The sequence below is a fragment of the Scyliorhinus canicula genome, chromosome 14 (genome assembly GCF_902713615.1).
Source record: "Scyliorhinus canicula chromosome 14, sScyCan1.1, whole genome shotgun sequence".
Classification (NCBI taxonomy): Eukaryota; Metazoa; Chordata; class Chondrichthyes; order Carcharhiniformes; family Scyliorhinidae; genus Scyliorhinus; species Scyliorhinus canicula.
Genome location: NC_052159.1, coordinates 110,945,136 through 110,969,989, shown reverse-complemented (window position 1 = coordinate 110,969,989; position 24,854 = coordinate 110,945,136).

The following is a 24,854-nucleotide window of genomic DNA, read 5'->3' as shown; positions in this document are numbered from 1 at the left end:
GTAAAGCAGTGGATGTAGTGTACATGGATTTTAGTAAGGCATTTGATAAGGTTCCCCATGGTAGGCTTATGCAGAAAGTAAGGAGGCATGGGATAGTGGGAAATTTGGCCAGTTGGATAACAAACTGGCTAACCGATAGAAGACAGAGAGTGGTGGTGGATGGCAAATATTCAGCCTGGAGCCCAGTTATCAGTGGCGTACCGCAGGGATCAGTTCTGGGTGCTCTGCTGTTTGTGATTTTCATTAACGACTTGGATGAGGGAGTTGAAGGGTGGGTCAGTAAATTTGCAGATGATACGAAGATTGGTGGAGTTGTGGATAGTGAGGAGGGCTGTTGTCGGCTTCAAAGAGACATAGATAGAATGCAGAGCTGGGCTGAGAAGTGGCAGATGGAGTTTAACCCTGACAAGTGTGAGGTTGTCCATTTTGGAAGGACAAATATGAATGCGGAATACAGGGTTAATGGTAGGGTTCTTGGCAATGTGGAGGAGCAGAGAGATCTTGGGGTCTATGTTCATAGTTCTTTGAAAGTTGCCACTCAAGTGGATAGAGCTGTGAAGAAGGCCTATGGTGTGCTAGCATTCATTAGCAGAGGGATTGAATTTAAGAGCCGTGAGGTGATGATGCAGCTGTACAAAACCTTGGTCAGGCCACATTGGGAGTACTGTGTGCAGTTCTGGTCACCTCATTTTAGGAAGGATGTGGAAGCTTTGGGAAAGGTGCAAAGGAGATTTACCAGGATGTTGCCTGGAATGGAGAGTAGGTCATACGAGGAAAGGTTGAGGGTGCTAGGCCTTTTCTCATTAGAACGGAGAAGGATGAGGGGTGACTTGATAGAGGTTTATAAGATGATCAGGGGAATAGATAGAGTAGACAGTCAGAGACTTTTTCCCCGGGTGGAACACACCATTACAAGGGGACATAAATTTAAGATAAATGGTGGAAGATATAGAGGGGATGTCAGAGGTAGGTTCTTTACCCAGAGAGTAGTGGGGGCATGGAATGCACTGCCTGTGGTAGTAGTTGAGTCGGAAAAGTTAGGGACCTTCAAGCGGCTATTGGATAGGTACTTGGATTAGGGTAGAATAATGGAGTGTAGGTTAACTTCTTAAGGGCAGCATGGTAGCATTGTGGAAAGCACAATTGCTTCACAGCTCCAGGGTCCCAAGTTCGATTTCGACTTGGGTCACTGTCTGTGTGGAGTCTGCACATCCTCCCCGTGACTGCGTGGGTTTCCTCCGGGTACTCCGGTTTCCTCCCACAGTCCAAAGATGTGCAGGTTGGGTGGATTGGCCATGAAAAATTGTCCAAAATTCTATGATTAACCTAGGACAAAAGTTCGGCGCAACATCGTGGGCCGAAGGGCCTGTTCTGTGCTGTATTTCTCTATCTCTTTCTCTATTACAAGAAGGTTCAAATGGCTGACATTCAAACCCCATTTTGCATTAGTGACAACATTGTCAGGGATCATTTTTTTGGAAAATGGGAACACTGATAGAATGATCACCTAACAGAAACCAGTTTATGATAAGAAACATTTATTAACACGCATCCTAAGAGTGGATGTCAGTTAAGGTGGGAGACAAAGAGACTACAGAGGGAAGTGATTCCACCCAGTAAAGAAAAGACAATGCCTAAAGTCCCCTAACAATTGGAGAAATGGACCTATCCTTTTACCTACAGATTATACTTTTGCTACAGGGGCTTGACTCAACTTCATCTGGAGCAAAGCCAGAAACATAGTGTTGCAAGGAATAAACCACTGTGAATTCATTGCCAGAAATTTCCAAACTCCGTATGAAACCTCTGTGAAATAAAAAGATAAAACAACCAGGTCTGCAATATTTCCAGTTTATATCTCAAAAGATAATAGTGTCATGATTTTTTTGAGACTCTTTAAAACCCTAAGTGCCTGTTGTATCTTTTGTAATCAATTTTCCTTGAGTGTATGTGAGAGAGTGTTGTGGGTGCTGTTGCAATTTCTTTCAGCTGTTGAGAAATAATCATTTATGGTTTTTTTAAAATCTTACAAAAAAGCCTTGTTTGTGTCTGTTCCTGAGAGTCACAGCATTCAAAGGAGTTAAAACATTTCTCTGAAACACATCTTGTCGCATTTCGAGAGGTGGGGGAACCATCTGACCATCTCGCCCCTATCTGTAACAAAGGAAAGAAAAACACTTGCCTTCATGTATCACCTTTCACAAACTTAAGATGCCCAAATGAATGATTGTTGTAATGAAAGAAATACAATAACCAATTTGACTGAGGATAAATATTAGCCAGGGCACCAGGAGGAACTACCCTCACCTCCTGCAGAGTGTGATGGGTTAGGGTTTATATCCACATGAGATGGCAGATAGGGCTTTGAATTAAAGCCTTATCCAAAAGTCAACACTTCCAACAGTATGGTATTCCCCCAGTACCGTGCTTGAGTGTCAATTGGATTATATGCTCAACTCTCTCGAGTGGGGTTTGAATCCATGACCGTCTGACTCAGGCAAGAGTGCCATCAATGACTCAGCTCAGTAATGGAATGCAGGTTCACTCATATTCTGTGGCGTAAACAAGTTCAGAGTGTTATATTACTGCAATTATAATAACCTTTGACCTGGAAGCAGTACAGTAAGGAAAATTTGTAATTTGTTTAAAATGGCTGTGAAATCTGTCATTGGTTCTAAGCATGTTTGAAAATGACTGCTAAGGACTTCCGGTTGCGGCTATGACCAGCTAAGTCGCACGTTTGGCGGCTCCTGCTACAAAGGTGTTTTCGGGCCGATTGGAGGGCCCCAACGGCGCTGTAAGGACAAATCCCGGTGGGGGAAGGCTCCCTGAGGAGAACCAGACCAACTTTATGGTCGGTACCCGGAGTGGGGTGGTAAAAAAAGCAACAGCAGCTCCCCAAAAAAAGCGGGGGAAGAAGACCAAAATGGCGGCCGGTGGCGCACCCGAGGAATGGAGGAAATGGGCGGAGGAGCAGCAGGCCGCTCTCCTGCGCTTCTTTACGGAGCTGAAAATGGAGCTCTTGGAGTCAATGAATGCGACGATCACCAGGCTGATGGGAGCCCAGGCGACCCAAGAGGCGTCGATTCGGGAGCTGCAGCAGGAGATGACTGTGAGGGAGGAGGAGGCCACGGTCCTCGTGGGAAAGGTAGAGGTGCACGAGGCACTCCACCTGAAATGGCAGAGCCGTTTTGAGGAGCTGGATACCCGAATGAGGCGGAAGAACCTGAGGATCTTGGGCCTGGCAGAAGGCCTGGAGGGGTCAGACCTCCCGGGATATGTAGCAGAAATGCTGAGCTCCCTGATGGGGGCAGGGGCCGTCCCTTCGCCCCTGGAGCTGGAAGAGGCCTACAGGGTCATGGCTAGGAAGCCAAGAGCAAATGAGCCCCCGAGGGCGGTGCTGGTGCGGTTCCAGCGACTCAGCGATCGTGAGAGAGTGCTGGAGTGGGCCAAGAGGGAAAGGAGCAGTAAGTGGGAGAATTCGACGGTGAGGGTCTACCAGGACTGGAGTGCGGAGGTGGCTAAGCGGCGGGCCCGGTACAACCGGACGAAGGCGGTGCTACATGCAAAAAGGATCAGGTTCGGAATGCTGCAGCCAGCGCGCTTGTGGGTCACCTACAGGAACCAACACCGCTATTTTGAGTCCCCAGAGGAGGCGTGGGCCTTTGTACAGGAAGAGAAACTGGACTCGAATTAGACCCAGGGGGTACTTGGCGGCCGTGTCCGCTCGGGTACTTTCAGCTGAACAAGCGGTTCGTTTCTTTTTCGGCTGGGTCGGAACTGGGCAACTCTTATTGGAACGGTTTCCTTTTTTGTTCTTCTTCTTTCCTTGTTTGGATCTTGAACTCTTGCTTTGGGTTTTTTTTTCTTCTGATGTTTTTTCCCCCCTTTGCCAACTTCCCTTAGTTATTGTTATTGTGGTTATTCATGGTTATTTATGGTTATTTATACTGTTTGGTAGAGGGCGACTGTTAAGTACATTGTTATTTGTTATCTATCTGTTATTTATAATGTTAAGTTGGGGAGGCGGGACGGGGGGGAGAGCAGATCGGGGATATGGGCTCCTAGGGGGGGTTCTTTACAGGCATGGACGGGGACGGGGGTGGAACTGAAGATGGCGGGGTGGGGTGTGGCAGGGCAAAAGCGCGGGCTTTCCTCTGTTTTCCCGCGTGCGGGGCAGAGGAGGGGGGAGGGGAGGAGTGCGGGGCGTGGCTAGCAATGGCGACCTTTCCCGCGTTGGAGCAGGGCCAGGGAGGAGTGGCAAGGGGGGGGAGGACCCCCCCCCGAGCCGGGGGGAGTCGGAGTGTGGCAGGAGCAGCCGGGTCAGCGCAAACCAGCTGACTTACGGGAGTACGATGGAGGGTACATCGCGACTAGGAGGGGTCCTAGCCTGGGGGGGGGGGGGGGGGGGGGGGGGAGCAGGGGGGTTAGGGAGGGACACCGGGTTGCTGCTGGAAAGACCAGAAACGGGAAGTGGAGGACTGGAGAGGTGGGGGGAGGGGGCCATCGCCATGGGGAGCGGGTCAGAAGGGGGGGGTCGACCCGGGGCGAGCAGGGAACGGGACATGGCTAATCGGCAGGGGAAGGGGGCGGGTCGTTCCGCGACCCGGCTGATCACTTGGAACGTGAGGGGGCTGAATGGGCCGGTCAAGAGATCAAGGGTATTCTCACACCTGAAGGGACTGAAGGCTGATGTAGCAATGTTACAGGAGACCCATTTGAAGGTAGTGGACCAGGTTCGCCTGAGAAGGGGGTGGGTGGGACAGGTGTTCCACTCTGGATTGGACGCAAAGAACCGGGGGGGGTGGCGATTCTGGTGGGAAAGAGGGTGTCGTTCGTGGCGGAGGAGGTGGTGGCGGATAAGGAGGGTAGGTATGTGATGGTGAAGGGTAAGCTGCAGGGGGAGAAAGTGGTGATGGTCAACGTATATGCCCCGAACTGGGATGACGCGGGTTTTATGAGGCGCCTATTGGGCCTCATTCCGGGACTGGAGGCAGGGGGCTTGATCATGGGGGGGGACTTCAACACAGTGCTGGACCCCGGGCTAGACAGATCGAGCTCAGGGACCAATAGGAGGCCGGCAGCGGCAGAAGTGCTGAGGGGGTACATGGAGCAGATGGGAGGAGTAGACCCATGGAGGTTTGGTAGGCCGAGGGCGAGGGAGTATTCCTTTTTCTCCCACGTCCATAGAGTGTACTCCAGAATCGATTTCTTCGTGTTGAGCAGGGGGCTGGTCCCGAGGGTACGGGAAGCTGAGTACTCGGCCATTGCGATCTCTGATCATGCACCACATTGGGTGGATGTGGAAATGGGGGAGGCGCGGGACCAGCGCCCGCTGTGGCGGCTGGATGTGGGGCTGTTAGCGGACGACGAGGTGTGTAAAAGGGTCCGGAAGAGCATTGAGAGCTATCTGGACTTGAATGACACGGGGGAGGTGCAGGTGGGGATGGTCTGGGAGGCCCTGAAGGCAGTGATCAGGGGAGAGCTAATCTCCATAAGGGCACACAGAGAAAGAAAGGAGAGGCAGGAGAGGGAGAGGCTGGTGGGGGAGATATTGGAAGTGGATAGGAGATATGCGGAGGCACCAGAGGAGGGGCTGCTGGGAGAACGGCGCAGCCTGCAGGTCAAGTTCGACCTGCTGACCACCAGGAAGGCAGAGACGCAGTGGAGAAGGGCACAGGGCGCGGTCTATGAGTATGGGGAAAAGGCGAGCAGGATGCTGGCACACCAGCTTCGCAAACGAGATGCGGCTAGGGAGATTGGGGGAGTGAAGGAGAGGGGCGGGAAGGTAGTACAGAAGGGGCAAGAAGTGAACGAGGTCTTCAGGGATTTTTACAAGGAGTTGTATCGGTCTGAGCCGCCGACGAGGAGAGGGGGAATGGAGGACTTCCTAAACAAATTGAGGTTCCCAAGGGTCCAGGAGGGGCTGGTAGAAGGGCTGGGGGCGCCAATAGGGCTAGAGGAGCTAGTCAAGGGAATAGGTCAGATGCAAGCGGGGAAGGCGCCGGGGCCAGATGGGTTCCCGGTGGAATTCTACAAGAAAAATGTGGACTTGGTGGGACCGGTACTGGTACGAGCCTTTAATGAGGCGCGAGAGGGGGGGGTTCTGCCCCCGACAATGTCGCAGGCTCTGATCTCCCTGATACTGAAGCGGGATAAAGACCCCGTGCAGTGCGGGTCCTACAGGCCTATCTCGCTTCTGAACGTGGATGCCAAGTTGCTGGCAAAGATCCTGGCAGCTAGAATAGAGGATTGTGTGCCAGGGGTAATCCATGAGGACCAGACGGGGTTCGTGAAGGGGCGGCAGCTCAACACGAACGTGCGGAGATTGCTGAATGTAATTATGATGCCGGCAGTGGAGGGGGAGGCTGAGATAGTGGTAGCGCTGGACGCGGAGAAGGCATTCGATAGGGTGGAGTGGGAGTACCTGTGGGAGACGTTGGAACGGTTTGGGTTTGGGGAAGGGTTTATTAAGTGGGTGAAGTTGCTCTACTCGGCCCCGACGGCGAGTGTAGTGACAAACGGGAGGAGGTCGGAGTATTTCGGGCTCCACCGAGGGACCAGGCAGGGATGTCCCCTATCCCCCCTACTTTTCGCACTGGCGATCGAACCGTTGGCGATGGCACTGAGGGGTTCAGGGGGGTGGAGAGGACTGACTAGGGGAGGGGAGGAACATCGAGTATCGCTGTATGCGGATGATCTACTGCTGTACGTGGCAGACCCAGAAGGGGGAATGCCGGAGATAATGGAACTATTAGCAGAGTTTGGGGACTTTTCGGGGTACAAACTAAATTTGGGCAAAAGCGAGGTTTTTGTGATACACCCGGGGGACCAGGGAGAGGGTATTGGGAGACTCCCCTTCAAGCGAGCAGGAAAGAGCTTTAGGTACTTAGGGGTGCAGGTGGCAAGGAACTGGGGGACCCTCCACAAGTTGAACTTTTCCAGGCTGGTGGAACAGATGGAGGAGGAATTTAAGAGGTGGGACATGGTACCGCTGTCGCTGGCGGGGAGGGTGCAGTCAATCAAAATGACGGTCCTCCCAAGGTTCCTGTTTTTATTTCAGTGCTTGCCCATCTTCCTCCCTAGGGCCTTCTTCAAAAAGGTGACGAGTAGCATCATGAGCTACGTGTGGGCGCACGGCACCCCAAGGGTGAGGAGGGTCTTTTTGGAGCGGAGTAGGGACAGTGGAGGGCTGGCACTACCCAATCTCTCGGGGTATTACTGGGCGGCAAATGTGTCAATGGTGCACAAGTGGATGATGGAAGGGGAGGGGGCGGCTTGGAAACGAATGGAGAGGGCGTCCTGTGGCAACACAAGCCTGGGGGCCCTAGTAACGGCACCATGGCCGCTCCCCCCCACGAGGTACACCACGAGCCCGGTGGTGGCGGCCACCCTCAAGATATGGGGGCAGTGGAGGCGACACAGGGGGGAAATGGGAGGTCTGTTGGCGGCGCCAATAAGAGGGAACCATAGATTCATCCCGGGGAACATCGACGGGGGATTTCAGAGCTGGTACAGGGTGGGCATACGGCAGCTGAAGGACCTGTTTATAGAGGGGAGGTTTGCGAGCCTGGGAGGGCTGGAGGAGAAGTTTGAGCTCCCCCCGGGAAACATGTTCAGATATTTACAAGTGAAGGCATTTGCTAGGCGGCAGGTGGAGGGGTTCCCCCTGCTCCCCAGTAAGGGGGCGAGTGATAGGGTGCTCTCGGGGGTCTGGGTCGGAGGGGGGAAGATATCAGACATCTACAAGATAATGCAGGAGGCGGAAGAAGCATCAGGGGAGGAGCTGAAAGCCAAGTGGGAAGGGGAGCTGGGAGAGCAGATAGAAGACGGGACGTGGGCGGATGCACTGGAGAAGGTCAATTCTTCCTCCTCGTGTGCGAGACTGAGCCTCATTCAATTTAAGGTGCTGCATAGAGCTCACATGACGGGGACAAGGATGAGCCGGTTCTTTGGGGGTGAGGACAGGTGTGTCAGATGTCTGGGAAGCCCAGCGAACCATGTGCATATGTTCTGGGCATGTCCGGTGCTGGAAGGGTTCTGGAAGGGGGTGGCCCTCTACCAAACAGTATAAATAACCATAAATAACTATGAAGGGGGGGGGGAGGGGTTGGGGGGGGCAGCAATGGTCGTGGGGGGGCATGCACGACTGTAACGCGGGCAAGTCTGCTCGCTGCTCATGTCTGAAACTGTAGGCTGCCTTGTTTGTTAAGTTGTTGCTTGGGGGGGGGGGGGGGGGGGGGGGGGGAGGACTGGTGCGTGCGAGAGGGCGGGCGAGGGAGGGATATTTGCCTAGAGGGATTGTGTTGTATATAATTTAAAAAATAGTAGGGGTAAATGTTTGTATGGAAAAACTCTTTCAATAAAAATTATTTAAAAAAAGAAAATGACTGCTAAGAGTTTGCATCAATTGTTAAGGCAACAATTGTAATTTTCTTGGGTAATAAGAAAGACAGACCCAGGTGACCTGGATGGGGTGGCAACAGGAAGGAAGTTAAATAACCTGGCCCTGGCAATCACAAAGGAGAGCTGAGGCAAAAGATGATCAGCACACAGATGGAGGAGTTCTTGGAGGCGCCATGCAAGTGGAATAAAAAGGTCTAAAACCCAGAACGCTGCGTAAATAGTTCAGAGACACTAAGAATCTGGGCGTTTTCGAGATACAAGTTGAATATGGGGAAGAGCGAGGTATTCCCGACTGAGACTAGGGGGAGCAAAGGAGTTTAGTGAAGTTGCCATCTCGGGTGGTGGGATGAGCTTTAGGTATTTGGGGATCTAGATGACGCGGGGCTGGGCGCTGCTGCACAAGTTGAACCTGGCTCGGCTGGCGGAGCAGATGGTGGAATGTGCTCCCACTGTCACTGGCAGGGCGGGTGCAGGCAGTAAAAATGGCGGTACTGCCAAGGTTTCTGTTTGTGTACTCTTGAAAACCAGTGAAGCAAGGTGATTTTGAAGATAACAAAAGAGATATTCTGATCAGAAAACAAATGATCTAGGGCAGCACAGTGGCGCAGTGGTTAGTGCAGCTGCCTCAAGGCGCCGAGCTCCCAGGTTCGATCCTGGCTCTGGGTCACTGTCTGTGTGGAGTTTCCACATTCTCCCCGTGTTCACGTGGGTTTTGCCCCCACAACCCAAAGATGAGCAGGGTAAGTGGATTGGCCACGCTAAATTGCCCTATTTTTTTACCAAACAATTTTATTGAGGTATTTTTCAGCATTGTAAACAGTTACAGATAACAACAATAAAAAAGGCAAAAATGTGCAAACATCAACGTAAAATCAATACTTCAAGCGAACCATACTGCACAAGCCCGCTCCTTTTCCATCGACACTACCCGCCTATTTATCCCTGCTACTCTACTCTAATCTCCCCCCTCCCTCTCCCTGCTGACGTTCACTCGCCCATGAAGAAGTCGATGAATGGTTGCCACCTTCGGGCGAACCCCAGTACAGATCCCTTCAAGGCGAACTTAATTTTTTCCATACCCAGAAAACTTGACATGTCCGAAAGCCATAGCTCGGTCTTCGGGGGTTTTGAGTCCCTCCATGCCAGCAGTATTCATCGCCGGGCTATCAGGGAAGCAAAGGCCAGAACATTGGCCTCTTTCTCACCCTGGACTCCCGGGTCTTCTGAAACCCCAAAGATTGCCACCCCTGGACCCATCACCACCCTTGTTTTTAGCACCCGGGACATGATCCCCGCAAATCCCTCCCGGTACCCCCTAAGCTTAGGACATGCCCAAAACATGTGAACGTGGTTTGCTGGTCCGCCCCAGCATCTAACGCACTTATCCTCTACCCCAAAGAATTTGCTCATCCGAGCTACCGTTATGTGGGCCCGGTGAACGACCTTAAATTGAATCAGGCCGAGCCTGGCACATGTTGCAGTTGAGTTTACCCTACTCAGGGCTTCTGCCCACAGCCCGTCCTCCATCTCTCCGCCAAGCTCCTCCTCCCATTTGAGATTCAGTTCCTCCGTCTGGGACTCTTCCCCCTTCATGAGCACCGTATAAATATCTGAGACTCTACCCTCTCCTCCTTCTCCTCGAGAGACTATTCTGTCTTGGATCCCTATTGGCGGGAGGCGTGGGAAGGATGGGACCTGTCTGTGGACAAAGTCCCGCATCTGTAAGTACCTGAAATCATTTCCCTTACCAGACCAAATTTCTCCTCCAAGCCCCTCAAACTCGCAAAGCACCCCTCCAGGAACATATCACCCACCCTCCTCACCCCTGCCCACAGCCATGTTCGAAAACCCCCATTCATGCTCCAAGGGGCAAATCAATGATTATCACATATTGGAGTCCAGACAGATGCACCCACCTCCCCTACATGCCGCCTCCACTGGCCCCATATCCGCAGGGCCGCCCCCACTACTGGGCTGGTGGAATACCTGGCCGATGACAGCGGTAGGGGAGCCGTGACCAGGGCTGCCAAACTGCTGCCCCTGCACAAAGCCACCTCCACCCGCTTCCAGATAGACCCCGTACCCACCATCCACTTCCTTATCATGGCTATGTTAGCCACCCAGCAGTAGTTGATCAGACTCGGCAATGCCAGCCCTCCCTCGCTGCGGCTCCTCTCAAGCTTCGCCTTCTTCACCCGTGGGGATTTTCCCGCCCAGACAAAGCTCATGATGATATTGCCAGTCCTTTTGAAGAAGGACTGTGGGATAAAGATCGGGAGGCACTGGAAGATGAACAGGAATCTAGGGAGGATTGTCATCTTTAGAGTCTGCACCCTCCCCGCCAGTGACAGCGGGAGTGCAGCCCATCTCCGAAACTCCCTCTTCATTTGTTCCACCACCCTGGTCAAATTTAACTTGTGCAACCTGCCCCAGTCTCATGCCACCTGTATCCCCAAGTACCGGAAACTTTCCTCAACCAGCCTAAATGGCAGCTCCTTCAGTCTATTCTCCTGGCCCCTTGCCTGCACCACAAACATCTCAATCTTGACCATATTTAATTTGTACCCTGAAAACCGGCCGAACTTACTCAGTGTTTCCAGTATATTTTCCACCCCGGCCAGTGGGTCCGACACGTACAGGATCAGGTCGTCCGCATAGAGAGAGACCCTATGTTCCACCCCGCCCCTGGTCATTCCCTTCCATCCCTTTAGAGCTCTCAACGCAATCACCAACGGCTCTATGACCAGCGCAAACAGCAAAGGGGAGAATGGGCATCCCTGTCTGGACCCGCTATGTAGTCTGAAATAATCTGACACTACCCTTTTCGTCCTAACGCTAGGTTTTGGGGCCTGGTACAGTAGTCTGACCCAATTCACCAGTCCCTCCCCAAACCGTCCGAGCACCTCCCACAGATAGCCCCACTCCACCCGATCGAAGGCCTTCTCAGTGTGCATTGCCACCACTACCTCCACCTCCTTGCCCGTCGGGGGCATCATGACCACATTAAGCAATCTTCTCAAGTTAGCTGTCAGCTGCCTGCCTTTCACGAACCCTGTCTGATCATCCCCAATCACCCCCGGTACGCAGCCCTCAATTCTAATTGCCAGGACCTTTGCCAGGAGCTTGGCATCCACATTGATCAGGGAGATTGGCCTGTATGACCCGCAGGATTCCGGGTTCTTGTCCCTATTCAATATCAGTGAGATGGTGGCTTGAGACATCGTCGGCGGTAGGGTCCCTCTGTCCCTTGCCTCATTAAAAACCCTTGTCAAGACCGGTCCTACTAACTCCGAGAACTTCTTGTAAAACTCTACTGGGTATCCATCCGGCCCTGGGGCTTTCCCCGACTGCATAGCCTTTAGGCCCCCCAATACCTCCTCCACTCTAACCGGGGACCCCAGCACGTCCACTAGTCCCCCGCCTACTTTTGAGAATGCTAGCCCATCCAGGAACCTTTTCATCTCCTCCGGTTCTTCCGGGGGCTCCGAAGTATACAGCTTACTATAGAAGTCCCGGAATACCTTATTCAGTCCTGCAGGATCCTCCACTCTGCTCCCCTCCCCATCAATCACTCTACTTATTTCCCTGGCCGCCTCCCTCTTCCTGAGTTGTTGCGCTAGCAATCTGCTGGCCTTCATCCCCATGCTCATACACCACTCTCCTCGCCTTCCTAAGTTGTTCCACGGCCCTACTCGTGGATAGCGTCCCCGTTCCGCCTGTAATCTCCGCCTCTCCCTGAGTAGGTCCTCCCCCGGGGACCCCGCATGCTCCTCGTCTATTCGATACATTTCCCTAACCAATCTGTCCATTTCTGCTCTGTCCGCCCTGACCCTGTGAGACTGAATTGAGATCAGCTCCCCCCTCACTACTGCCTTCAGCGTCTCCCACAGGGTCGCTACTGAAACCTCCCTCGTATCGTTCACCTGCAAGTAGTTTTTCATACACTTCCGAAGTCTCTCACATATCCCCTCCTCCGACAACAATCCTACGTCTAACCTCCATTGCGGGCGTTGGTAATTCGCCCCCCCGACCTTCAGATCCACCCAGTGCGGGGCATGGTCCGAGATAGTGATTGCCGAATATTCCGTATTCTTTAACTCCCCTACACAGTCCCTGCTCAAGATAAAGAAATCAATCCTAGAGTATACTTTATGAACATGTGAGTAAAATGAGTAGCCCCTTCCCGTCGGCTGTCTGGCTCTCCATGGGTCCAATGCCCCCATTTGCTCCATGAACCCTTTCAGCTCCCTTGCCATTGCTGGGAGTTTACCCGTTCTGGGACACGACTGTTCCAGCCCCGGGTCAAGGACCGTATTAAAGCCCCCCCCCGCCATTATCAACCTACGTGAGTCCAGGTCCGGGATCTTCCCCAGCACTCTTTTGATAAAGTCCACATCGTCCCAGTTCGGAGAATATATGTTCACCAGCACCACTCTTCTCCCCTCCAGTTTGCCCCTTACCATCAGGAATCTGCCTCCCTGACTGCGACTACGCCTTCCGCCTCAAATTGAACCCGCTTATTGATCATAATTGCTACCCCCCCTAGACTTAGAATCCAAGTCCGAGTGGAAGACCTGGCTAATCCAGCCCTTCCTTAGCCTAGTCTGGTCAGACACATTCAGATGTTTCTCCTGCAACATAATTATGTCCGCCTTTAGAGCCCGCAAATGCGCGAACACACGTGCCCTTTTAACTGACCCATTTAGTCCCCTGACATCTGACATTCCAGTGATCAGCCTGGTTGGGGGGCACAACCCATCCCCCCCCCCCCCCCCCCCCCCCCCCCCCACGCCGGTCAGCCATAACCTTTCTCAGGCCCGCCCCCGGCCCGTGCACCGCGCCATTCTTGTCTCGCCTCTTGGCCGCCTCCACCCCCAACCTCCTTTCCATTACCTACTTCAGATCCCTCCCACATCAGCAGAATAACACCCCCCCCCCCCCCCCCCCCCCCCCCCAGCAACATCCCCTGGTAGCCCCATCCCTGCCATCCATTGGCTGTATTCTCCCCCCCCCCCCACCTGACTCCCTTGACTAGCCAATCTGCTAGCCCGGTGACTCTTCACTCCGGCGCCCACCTGTCTCATTCCCATTGTTTCCCCGACCTCATCCCCACTCCCCAGCACACCATCCCCCCTCCAACCCACTGGAGCAATCTCACTAACACAGGAAGGTCAAACAAAATGTAAACCTCAAACCGCCCCACGAGGCTGCTCCAGGTGCAATACAGTTCCCGCCGCGTACACAGAAAAGTGTTGACCCACGTTCCTTTCCGAGCATTAATAAGATAACCCCGCAATACCTCATTACCCATACAAGTCCCACCTGAAACAAACCTAACAAACCATAAACATAACTAAAACGAAAGCCCCCAACCCATGTCTTTAATCCCCATTGCTGACCGGCCACCCCTTTGTTGCAATACCGGCTCCAGTGCACTCAGCGAGCCCAACGAAAGGTACCCATCACAGCAGAAAGACCCAGGAAAATAAAATAAAAGCAACAAAAAAAACCAAAATAACCCACATGGCACCTTTAAAACAGTAAACAGTTGACCAACAAGTCTAGGCTTAATCGCCGTTCCCCTCAAACGGTAGTTCTCGGACGCCAGTTTGCGTCCGTGGGACCTCTTTTCGGGACCAGCCCCTGATCCCTCGCAAAGTCCATCGCTTCTTCGGGCTCGGAGAAGTAGTGGTGTTGACCCTGATGTGTAACCCAAAGACGGGCCGGGAACAGCAGACCAAACTTCACATGCTTCTTGAACAACACCTCCTTAACTTGTTTAAAGGCTGCTCGCCGCCTAGCCACCTCCTGGCTTAGGTCCTGTTAGATGCGAAGAACACTGTTATTCCACGTGCTGCTCTTGGCGCTCTTTGCCCACTGCAGCACCCGCTCCTTTTCCACAAACCTGTGGAACCTAATCACCATCGGGCCGGGGGGGGGGGGGGGGGGGGGGGGGGCGACGCACCTGCCTCGCCTGTACTCTGTGTTCCCCCTCCAGCTCCGGCGGTCGCGGAAAGGCTTCAGCCCCCATCAGCTGCATCAACAGGTCCGCCACAAACGCTGTGGCATCAGCTCCCTCAGCCCCCTCTGGGAGGCCGATGATCATCAGATTTTGTCTGCGGGCTCTATTTTCCAACTCCTCTACTCTGTCCAGCAGTCTTCTCTGCCTCTCCTTCAACCCGTCAACTTCTAGTGCCGCAGTCGTCTGCGCATCCGCCTGCTCCTCCACCACCTCTCCCAGCTCCTTAACTTTTTCGTCCTGGGCATCCAGCCTCTGGTTCAGCTGATCCACTGCCTTCTGAAGTAGGTCCAAGTTATCCCGCTTCAACGACTCAAAGCTGCTTTTAATAACCTGCAGCATGTTTTCCAGCGCTTGCTGGATCGCCGGGTCCGAGGTCCGCAGGTCCGCCATCTTGGGTCCCGGGTCAGCTGCCCCTGCACCTTGCCTTTGTCCCTTCCTCTCCCGTTTCCGTTGCTTCCTGCTCTCCCGCGGTTCCATAGAGCGCTGCCCGCTCCTCCGCACCTCCGTGGCCGTCCTTTCACCGCTCCACAGTCCCGCTATATCGGGGAACCAGGTCCTTAAGTCCCGCCGGAGTAAGAGCCCCCGAATGTGCGGCTCACTCACTCATTACCGCAACCGGAAGTCCCGCTAAATTGCCCTTTAATTGGAAAAAATGAATTGGGTACTCTAAATTTAACAAAAAAAAACAAATTATCTCAGTAAAGGTAAGTTTTTATTTCAACATTTAGGAAGAAGAAGAGAAACTGGAATGATTAAGGAACTCTGCATTCTACACGGGGAGTGAAAAGAGGAGGGCTCTCATCCTTAAAAGTGCAGGAAAGTTCACCATCATTTTCTGAGGTGTACTCCCTGCAAACATCTCGATACACAAGGATCGGGGATGATGGAATAACATTTTAAATCCACTCCTCCATCAATTTCATTCCACCAGAGTATTTAGACCCAATTTTAACCTAAACTGTCCAGCGGGGAACATTCTTTACCTTCTGAAATCAACCAAGGACAACTGATTGGGGTGTAATATGAGCCCACGCCGCTCCAGCTACCGATCCCAGCCTGAACCCAGCGGCGCGGGGTCCGCGCATGTGCAGTGGCCTTCTTCCCTGTGCCGGCCCCGATGCCAAATGGCGTAGGGCTACCGGAGCCGGCGTGGAGGAAAGGAGGCCTCCCCTGACAGAGAGGCCGGCCCATCGATTGGTGGGCCCCAATCACGGGCCAGGCCATTACGGAGCCTCCCCCCCCCCCGCCCACAGGCCGCCCAGACCCTTCAAAGCCGAGGTCCCACCGGCTCAGGGGATGTTAGAACAGCGCCGGCGGGATTCGGCTTTTTCGGCCCATCCGGGCCGGAGAATCAGTGCGCCGGCCCATGCCGGCCTGGGCCGAAGAGTCGGCGCATACCCCGACCAGTGCCGCGCCAACCACGCCGGCCCCAGTGGCACCCGACGGAGAATTGCGTCTCGGCATCGGGGCGGCTTGGTGCAATTCGTGCATCCCACCGGCTGCGGGGTCGGAGAATTCCGCCCAAGTTGTTCCCATTCGGCAAGTTAAATCAAAATCATGTATGATGCAGGGTGTTTTTAGATTTTCAACAGGTAAGAATGTACTGAGATTTTAAGAATGTAATGTGATTTTATTTTAATTGCAGTTGCACTATTGCTGATTTGAAACAGAATGTGAGAAGACCACCGTGGATTGAAGTTGGCCAGCCATATACTGCTGGCACTTATCAAAGTGGAGACACTGGTGCAATATAAAGCAGCATGAGGTTCTCGCCATAACCTGAGGACTGGAGGTATCCTTGTTATCACTTTTCTGTGTCCTTTCATAACTGTATTGCTGAAAGTGGAATAGTCAAAAACCAAAGCAACAGTTTGCAGTATAGCCTCAGTGTCATTTTACAGAGGTTGGTTATTTCAACTGACCTCATGTAGGTTCCATTTCCGTTGCCAATTATTAACATGCAATATAACAAGATCTTGTAAGCTTACCTTTTCCCAAGCTATTATGTTCAATAGCGTAACATTTAAAAAAAAATAGTTTTCACTTTTATATACGCTTTATAATTGAACTCCCAATGCGATGGCACTTGTTGTCCAGCCATTCATTTCCAAACTCGTATGCACAATGCCTATTTGTCTATTACAGAGGTGGCCAATGTTAAATTGCTGGGATTCTACCATGTCTATATTCATGGGACACTTGGCATCTTTAGCCGGCCATTTGATACTCATCACAAATTGCGATTGGGCTGAATGGCGTGTGAGGCCACTTCAGAGGAAAGTTAATAGTCAAGCACATTGCTGTGGGTCTGAAGTCACATGAAGGCCAGATCAGGTAAGGGCAGCAGACTTCCTTCTCCAAAGGACATTAGTGAACCAGATGAGTTTGTTATAGCAATCGACAATGGTTTCATGTTTTTTTTAAATTCTGGGGGCGGAATTCTCTATTTCTGTGGCTAAATGCCGGCTAAAACGGAGAATCCACAGGACATTCACATAAGGAATATCAGCGTGAATCCCTCACTGATTCTGGTACTGGTGAAGGGCGAGCGTCTGTGCCGAAAACGGCCTGAGAATGGCTGGGTCCTGGGCCACGCATGTGCACGGCTGACGACCTGCACCAGTCACGCTGTGCATGTAACCTAACCTGCAAACCATGACCCCACAACCCACCCCCTGGCCACTCCCCACCAGCCCCCCCAACCCTAGCAGATGCCCCCCTGACCAGCCCCCGTAACAGTATGGATCGCGGCCGAGTGTGGCGGCTGGAAAAAGTCCGCAGCTGGCACGCCGGCTCAGACCACACGTGTCCCGGGTGGGCTGGCCGATGAGGCGCCAATGGTCCTGTGACTGCGCACGGCGCACGTCACAATGATGCCATTTTGGAGGGGACGGAGAATCACAAACTGGCGTCAAACCGGTGCTGGCCCCGATTCCGGCGTTGGAATCGATTCTCCACCCGATCGCCAATTACGATTTTGGTGTCGGGCAACGGAGAATCCCGCCCCAGTTATCTATTCAATACAAATTTCTCCATCTTATTGTGACGGGATTTGTACCTGGATCCGCAGAGCATTAACACCTGGCCTCTGGATTACTAGTTTATTGACTGTAGACTACACCACCACTCCCTATGTCAATAAATGGCCCATGTTCAATAATGGAGCAACAGACCATGGATTGAATGTTTCAGTTGGTGTGGATGCCTATTAGGTCGGCCCGAAAACGGATCCGTGTCTGTTCCCACCCACAATCGCAAACTGAACCCAATTTCACTCTGGCTGTTCAATGAACAGCCAGCCAGCATGAAACAATGGCTCAGAGGTGCCAGTGGAGCAGGAGAGTGACGGGTGTCAGGTCCAATGGTGTTCTGAAGGGGTTTTAAAAATTGTACAGTGAGCTCCCTGAAGGCTGCTAAGAGTTACTGAGGAGCCTCAAGGAGCTGTGTGAGTTTGACTTCAAGGAACATGATCAGCAGCAGTTAAGGCCTCAGGAACCGCTGCCCATGCCAGGCAAGATGGCAATGCCGGTGGGCACTCTGCCTGCTGCTTCTCTGACACGCACCTGCACACTCTGCTGGAGGCAGTGAGTGCCTGGCAGGAGATCGTAGTCCCACAGGATGGCAAGATGATGTCACCTTACCAAACCATGAAGGCATGGATGGAGGTCGCTGCCCAGGTAAGCAGGCAAGATGCTGTGCTACGCATAGGTCCAGTAACAAAAATGGAACAGTGACCTTTGGTGAGTACTGAGTTGGCGTGGAACATTTGGGCGGTATTCTCTGGCTGTGTCAATGGAGTTTTCCATCGCATGCGGCTCGCCCATGGCGTTCTTGCGGCGGGCGGGGCGGGAGAATCCAGCCCTTTGTACAGATGACTTGGAAGGTGGCTGGGCTTTGTGGCATCCGGGGGTGTGAGATGCAGAGTGCCTTACGGCACATACCCTATGCCATCCAATACTGGGAAATGTGCCCACTTTATTTGGATCTTTGCAAGGGTGAGGTGTGCTAATCTGACAGCAGCGCACCCTGGGTCTCCTGCTGCAGGAAGGAGGTGGTGAGACTGATGTGGTGTGGCAGCTGGAGGGTGGACTAATGAAAACACTTTAGTCCAGCCAGGCGAAGGGAAACTGCATTGTGCAGGAGAAAGTACAAACAGGGGGTACAGTGCCCAACCTCCTGATCCTCTCCAAGTTTGAGGTGGAATCCCTTGACATGGAATGAAAGTGTGGAGCAAGATCCACAGGTCACAAAGAGTCAGGGGTCTCGGAGAAAGTTAAGAGTCTAGAGAGCGGGGTAGAGACTGGGGAAGTGTTTCACATGAGATGTTCAAACCAAGAGTCTCTGTGATTCTTCCAATCACAATGCTTCACTGGGGGACATGTCCATTGTCACAAGTAGCCCTAGTGCCTGCTTAGTTGCTTTGAAATGATGTTAGCAACTGTAATCTTCTCTTCCTCCCTCAGATATACCATCCTCACGGCGAGCCGCAGACCTTGAGAACCCTCCCTTGACACCGAGGAGAAGGCACAGACAGATGCACCCACACAACATTGTCTCTCCGTGCCAAGAACCAGTGCAGACACAGGCACGTCGGTGGTCAATATCACGTCTTGTCAGAATGCACATTGGTTAGGGCATATCACACTCACTTGAGGAGCTGGCGGAGGCAGAGAGTGCCCAGGGATCAGTAATCAGAGGATCATTGGAGATGAGGACGATGCTGAAGCAGATGATGAGTCTGTGGAGTCAAGCAGCAGATGCTGGATGTACAGTGGGATGTGCGGGAAAATCTCGTGGAGATCCCTGAGGGTCTGGGTGCTATGGTCTGTGTCTTAGAGGAGTCCATGCAGAGAGTGTGAGCACTGTTGACACGGACTTCCGAGCAGACAGCCTCCTCCATATAAAGAATGTGGCAACTCTCATGGACAGGCAGCTCCAGGAACAAAATCAGGTTTTCTGCGGTTGTATCTCAGCCCTTCATCAGAATCATTACTTGAGTCATCCTCTGCAGCCTGTGGAGCAGTCTCCATCCTCCAATATGTCCTCTTGACAGAAGCAGATTGTGAGGAGCACAGTAGACAATGGCAATAAGTGAGATGAGCTCTGGAGGATATTGAAGCGCTCTACTATTGGTTCAATCAGCAGAATCTCATCTTGACCAGCCCAATGGTCCTCTGAATTGTTGCCCTTGCAGAGGCATGACTTTGATTGTATCTCCCCTTCAGTTGTGTCCTTGGATGTTCCAGCGGCTTTATGAGCCACCTTTTCAGAAGATAGCCTTTGTCCCTCAGAAACCAACCATCCAACCGAACTGGAGCTACAAATAGCCTTAGCATCTCGGAGTGCTGCAGGATGTACGCATCATTGCTGCTGCCAGGGCGTGGAACCTCTTTCTGTTGATGAAGGCACCTTCCATCATCTTTGTCTACCTGGATGCAGAGAAACACAGCAATTGCAGCTAAGCCCCCTGCTCATTGACCTGGCTGGCTTTGTCAGTCCAGAAATGAATGAAGATACTGACCGGTCTGAGCAGAGCGTCAGTGACCAATTTTTAACAGCTGTGGGAGCAGATTGGGAAACGTAACATAGATCTCCTGCTAAGACCTGGAAAGAACCCGAGGCAAAAAAAACTTAGGACCACTGTAACCTCAAGAGCCACAGGCATAGGATAGCCACCTACACAGTTTGAGGTAATCTCTGCGCCAATTATCTGACAACTGGAGCTCACAGTGTCCATAGAGTGACAGAGCCTCCTTTGGCACTCGGCTTCAGACATGCCCAGGAAACAAGAGGTGTGCCTGTAAACTCTGACTGCAGGACTTCTTCTGCAGACCCTACTGCAGGACTTCTGCAAATTTCCTGCTGGTCCTGCACACCTTCTGGCTGCACCTCTCTTTCCACAAGTCACACTCTGGGATGCTGCTTGCAGGCACTACGCCTCCTCTAACCAACTCTCGGACAAATTCCCACCTACTCAATTTGCCAAGTTCCTGGTCATGTTTTAACCCACCCTGGATTGACAATCTGGCCAAGTGGCTGGTGTGCTGAGCGGGAAGTAGAACAAGCCACATAAATCCCAGTGAATTGTCTTTTTATTTGGCTTAGTTGCCTCTTTAATTGTCGGCGGGCACACTATCAACATCCGCACGCGCCCAACAACCATTATATCACACCTCGGCGCAATGACATCCGGACAACCTGTTCTCGCATGATTTTACCTGAGATTGGGATCTCCGCGTACCTATTTCAATACCATAAAATTCAGGTCCATATTACCATAAAATTCAGGTCCATATTACCATAAATTTCAGGCCAATATTAAAGTGCAACCTGGATTCTGCAGCATGGATGCCCAGTCTGTTGAGTTCCTTATGCAGTGCCATAGTTTGCAAGCTGTGTGATGATGATCTGGGACATGACCAAATGATCTTTTGGAGAATCTCCATCTCCTCAGAACATTCTGCTTTCCTAATTAGTGTCATTCATAATTTTACATATTTTGCCTCATTTGCAAGAAAGAAATGAGATGAATTCTTTTGGCACCTCACATACCTTCAGGCTGTCTCATAGCACCTCAGTCAATTAAGTACATTTGAAGTATAGTACCTTTTGTTAGTAAGAGTTACATTACCATTAATTTGCACACAGCAAAGTTCCACAAACAAAGCCAGTTTTATTGATCGTGGTTAAGGGATAAGTATTGTCCAGGGTACTGTTGTTCTTGTGATCTTTTTCATTACCTGAAAGAAGCAGCTGGGGCCTCTGCTTAACATCCCTTCTAATAACCAACACCTCTAACATTCTCTGGAATGAGAGTACTACAATACTACAGAGCCAGAGAGACACTGCTGATTGCTTTAGAAAGTTTGTTTTTGTTGTGATCTACAAGGTTCCTGAAATTTACTGTTTGTAGTTGGACAATTAAAACTACTACCCATGATCAGGAATCTGTTTCCTAGCCCATACAATGCATTACTGGGTTTCATAAGTTCCTTTTCATGCTCTGAGATTTCATTATAGCCACAATTCACTTCTGAAGAATTTTGTCAGCCACATTTTAACAGTCAAAATATTCAAAATTCATTATAGCTTCAAACCTCAGCTCTGATCTCCAAGAATTCCAATATTTTGTTAAATATTACCTGTTCTTCATGAAAACATGTTGGATCAGATTTGTTCCCTGAACTCATGCTCTTAAATTCTTTTGCTGTAGAATAACGTTCAGTGTTTTCCAACCATAAATGTCAAACAAATATCTTTGCTAGACAGTATCTCCCAGAAGCAACTTCTGACCTTTTTTTAAATGACTGTTATTGCATTCACTGTTTTCTAATCATCCAGTGCCATCCTCTATCCAATAACATCTAGCCTCATTTATTTTATTATTCTTACAGCTTGTGTTATGCTTAACCATGGCCCTATTCTGGTTCTAATTATATTGTGGCCTGAGCCAATATGAAGGGAATGCTGTGGGTGTCATACTAAATAACATTTTAGAGGGCATTTGATAAGGTGCCACATAAGAAATTTGGTTTGGAGACTGAACAGATGTTATTCAAGGGAATTTCATCACATTGATAGCTGGAAAGTAGAGGACGGAAAAGATAAAGAGTGTGAGCTACTGCACATGTTTCTGGGAATGGGGAATGATTGTAATGATAAGCCACAGGAATCTGTGCTGGGGTCCCTCTTCTCATTTCAATTTATGTAAATGAGTTAGGCATTGGCACAAGGGGATGGGTATCAAAGTTTGTCAGTGATACCAAATTCATCAAATTAGCCTGAGAAGATGGAAATCCTCCAAAATGGATTTCCAGATCCCACTTTGAACACATCCCAGATCATCATCAGCCAGATGACCCGATAGCCATTCACATTGAGTTCAGTCACTCACAGTAACAACAATCATTGTAATGACCTCTGAATAATTCCATGTTTGCACCTCTTCCTCCTTCAGTTACCATGCCCTAAGATGCATTGACAACGATGGACCTCCAATTGATTAGCCCACGACTGTACTTGGCAAAGTACTGCAGTGTTTTGCCATTTCCTTCTACAATATGGCTAACAAGGAGACTCTCCCACTCTTAACGTCTGCCATCAGGCATATTGGAAGAATTTACGGGCTGATAATCAACCCTTTTAAACACATTATGAATGCACCTACGGTGACCATCAAATCCTGAAGTGGGACTTGAACTCAGAGCTTCCAGTTCAGAGCTAGGGATGCAACCACTGTGCCACAAGACATCCTTATCATTGCACCGCTGTCAATTAAAGAAATAAAGAACTGGCATTTATATAACATCTTTCGTGACCTCCAGACATGGCAAAGCACTTCACAGCCAATGAAGTATTTTTGAAGTGCTGCCACTGTTGTAATGTGGGAAATGTGGGAGCCAATTGGCACAGAGCAAGGTCTGAAAACAGCAATGTAGTAATGGCCAGATAATCTGATTTAGTGATGTGGATTGAGGGATAATAGCACCACGTCATTTTTCACATCCAGCTGGGTTTCAGTGAGAGATGAAATGCAGACCTCACTTCCCTCTCAGTAAGACATAAAAGATCCTGTGCCACTATTTTGAAGAAGAGCATAAGAGTTCTGGTGTTGTGCCAATATTCATCCCTCAGTCAACATTGAAAAAGCAGGTTACTTTGTTGTTGTCAAATTGCTGTTTGTTGGAAGTTGATGTGTTGCCAATTGGCTGCCATGTTTCCGACATTACAACAGTGACAACACTTCAAAATTACTTAATTAGCAAGTCGTTTTATTTTTTTCTAACGTCTCACCTGAAAGATTGTATTCCCAACAATGCAAGATCCTGTGGTACTGCACTCTCATTCCAAGTCTCAAGTCTCTGGAGTGAGAATCAAATTAACAACCTTCAAGAATGGGTCATGTGGGGAGGATATAAAATCAGACAGAGTAGTTTCCTTTCTGTTCATTCTGCTGCTAATTTAATGTTCAGGTTTCAGTCATGAGACCCATTGCCAACAGGCAGTATTGGGTAAATATTCAAATGTCAGGTTTCTTTGGCATGATTTTGATGACAAGTTTCACAACTCTCACTATATGCTGGAGCTGTAAGACAAAGCTGTCCACAGGTGGATCCCAAGCAACAAGAGTCCCATAAAGGTGACTGTTTTAATAAAAATATATACGTCTCTGTGGCCTAGATGAATGTATGTGCAGGAAGTGCATCTGCCGAAACTTGAGGTCCAGACATCGGAACGTGTCAGCAGCTGGAATTCCTGCAAGGCTGAGAGCTATGTGGTTAGCACATTGAAGGGGGTGGTCACATCGCAATTTAAGAGAATGCAGGTAGAGAGGGAATGGGAATCTAGGAAAACCGGAATCCCCTGAATCTATCTCACTCACAAACTGGTTTTCCATTTTGGATACTGGCGAAGGTGATAGTTCACCTGAGGTGTGCAGCCAAAGTCAAGTCCATAGTACCACAGATAGCTGAGTTGTACAGGAGCAGAGGAAGAAGTGTGGAGGAGCAATAGTGGTAGGCGAATCAATAGTTGTGGGACAGACAGGTATTTCTGTGGCTGTGGACTCCAGGATGGTATGTTGCCTCCCTGGTGTCAAGGTCAAGGGGTCACTGTAAGGCTGCAGGACATTCTCATGAGGGAAGGTGGTGTCCATATCGGCGCCAGATGTTGGTGTCCATATCGGTACCAACAACATAGGTAGAAAGAAGGATGAAGTCCTTAAAGGGATGAGGTTCTGAAAACAGATTTTACAGAGCTAGGAAAGAAATTAAAAATAAGAACTCCAAAGGCTCCTCAGGATTTCTTCCATTGTCGTGTGCCATTGAGTACAGAAATAGGGAGATGGGGAAAATTAATGCGTGTTTGGAGAGACTGGTTCTGGGGAAGGTGGGACCTAATCAAAATGGATGGCTTGCACCTCAGCAGGACAAGGACCAATATCCTTGCTGGGGGATTTGCCATAGGTTTTGGGGAGGATATAAACTTAGTTGGAGGGGTTTGGGAACCATAGAGGGAATTCAGATAAGAGAAAAACACAACTGGAATTGGTAGAAAAGAAAATAGTAAACAAAATTGCAAGGCAACAGAAACAAAGGTCAGCTGTCATCAGGCAGGCTTTTAAAAAATGGATAAATCTCCAGGGCCAGATGAAACGTATTCCAGGCTGTTGAGTGAAGCAAGGAAGGAAATAGCAGGGGCACTGTTAATAATTTTCAATTCATTTCTGCCCACAGGAGAGGTGCCGGAGGACTGGAGGATAGCTAATGTGTTATCATTATTCTAAAAGGGAGGAAGCAATAAGCCAGGAAACTACAGGCCAGTCAGTCTCACCACAGTAGTGGGGAAACTATTGGAAGCAATTCTTTTTTTTTAATTTAAAGTACACAATTCATTATTTTTCCGAATTAAGGGGTAATTTAGTGTG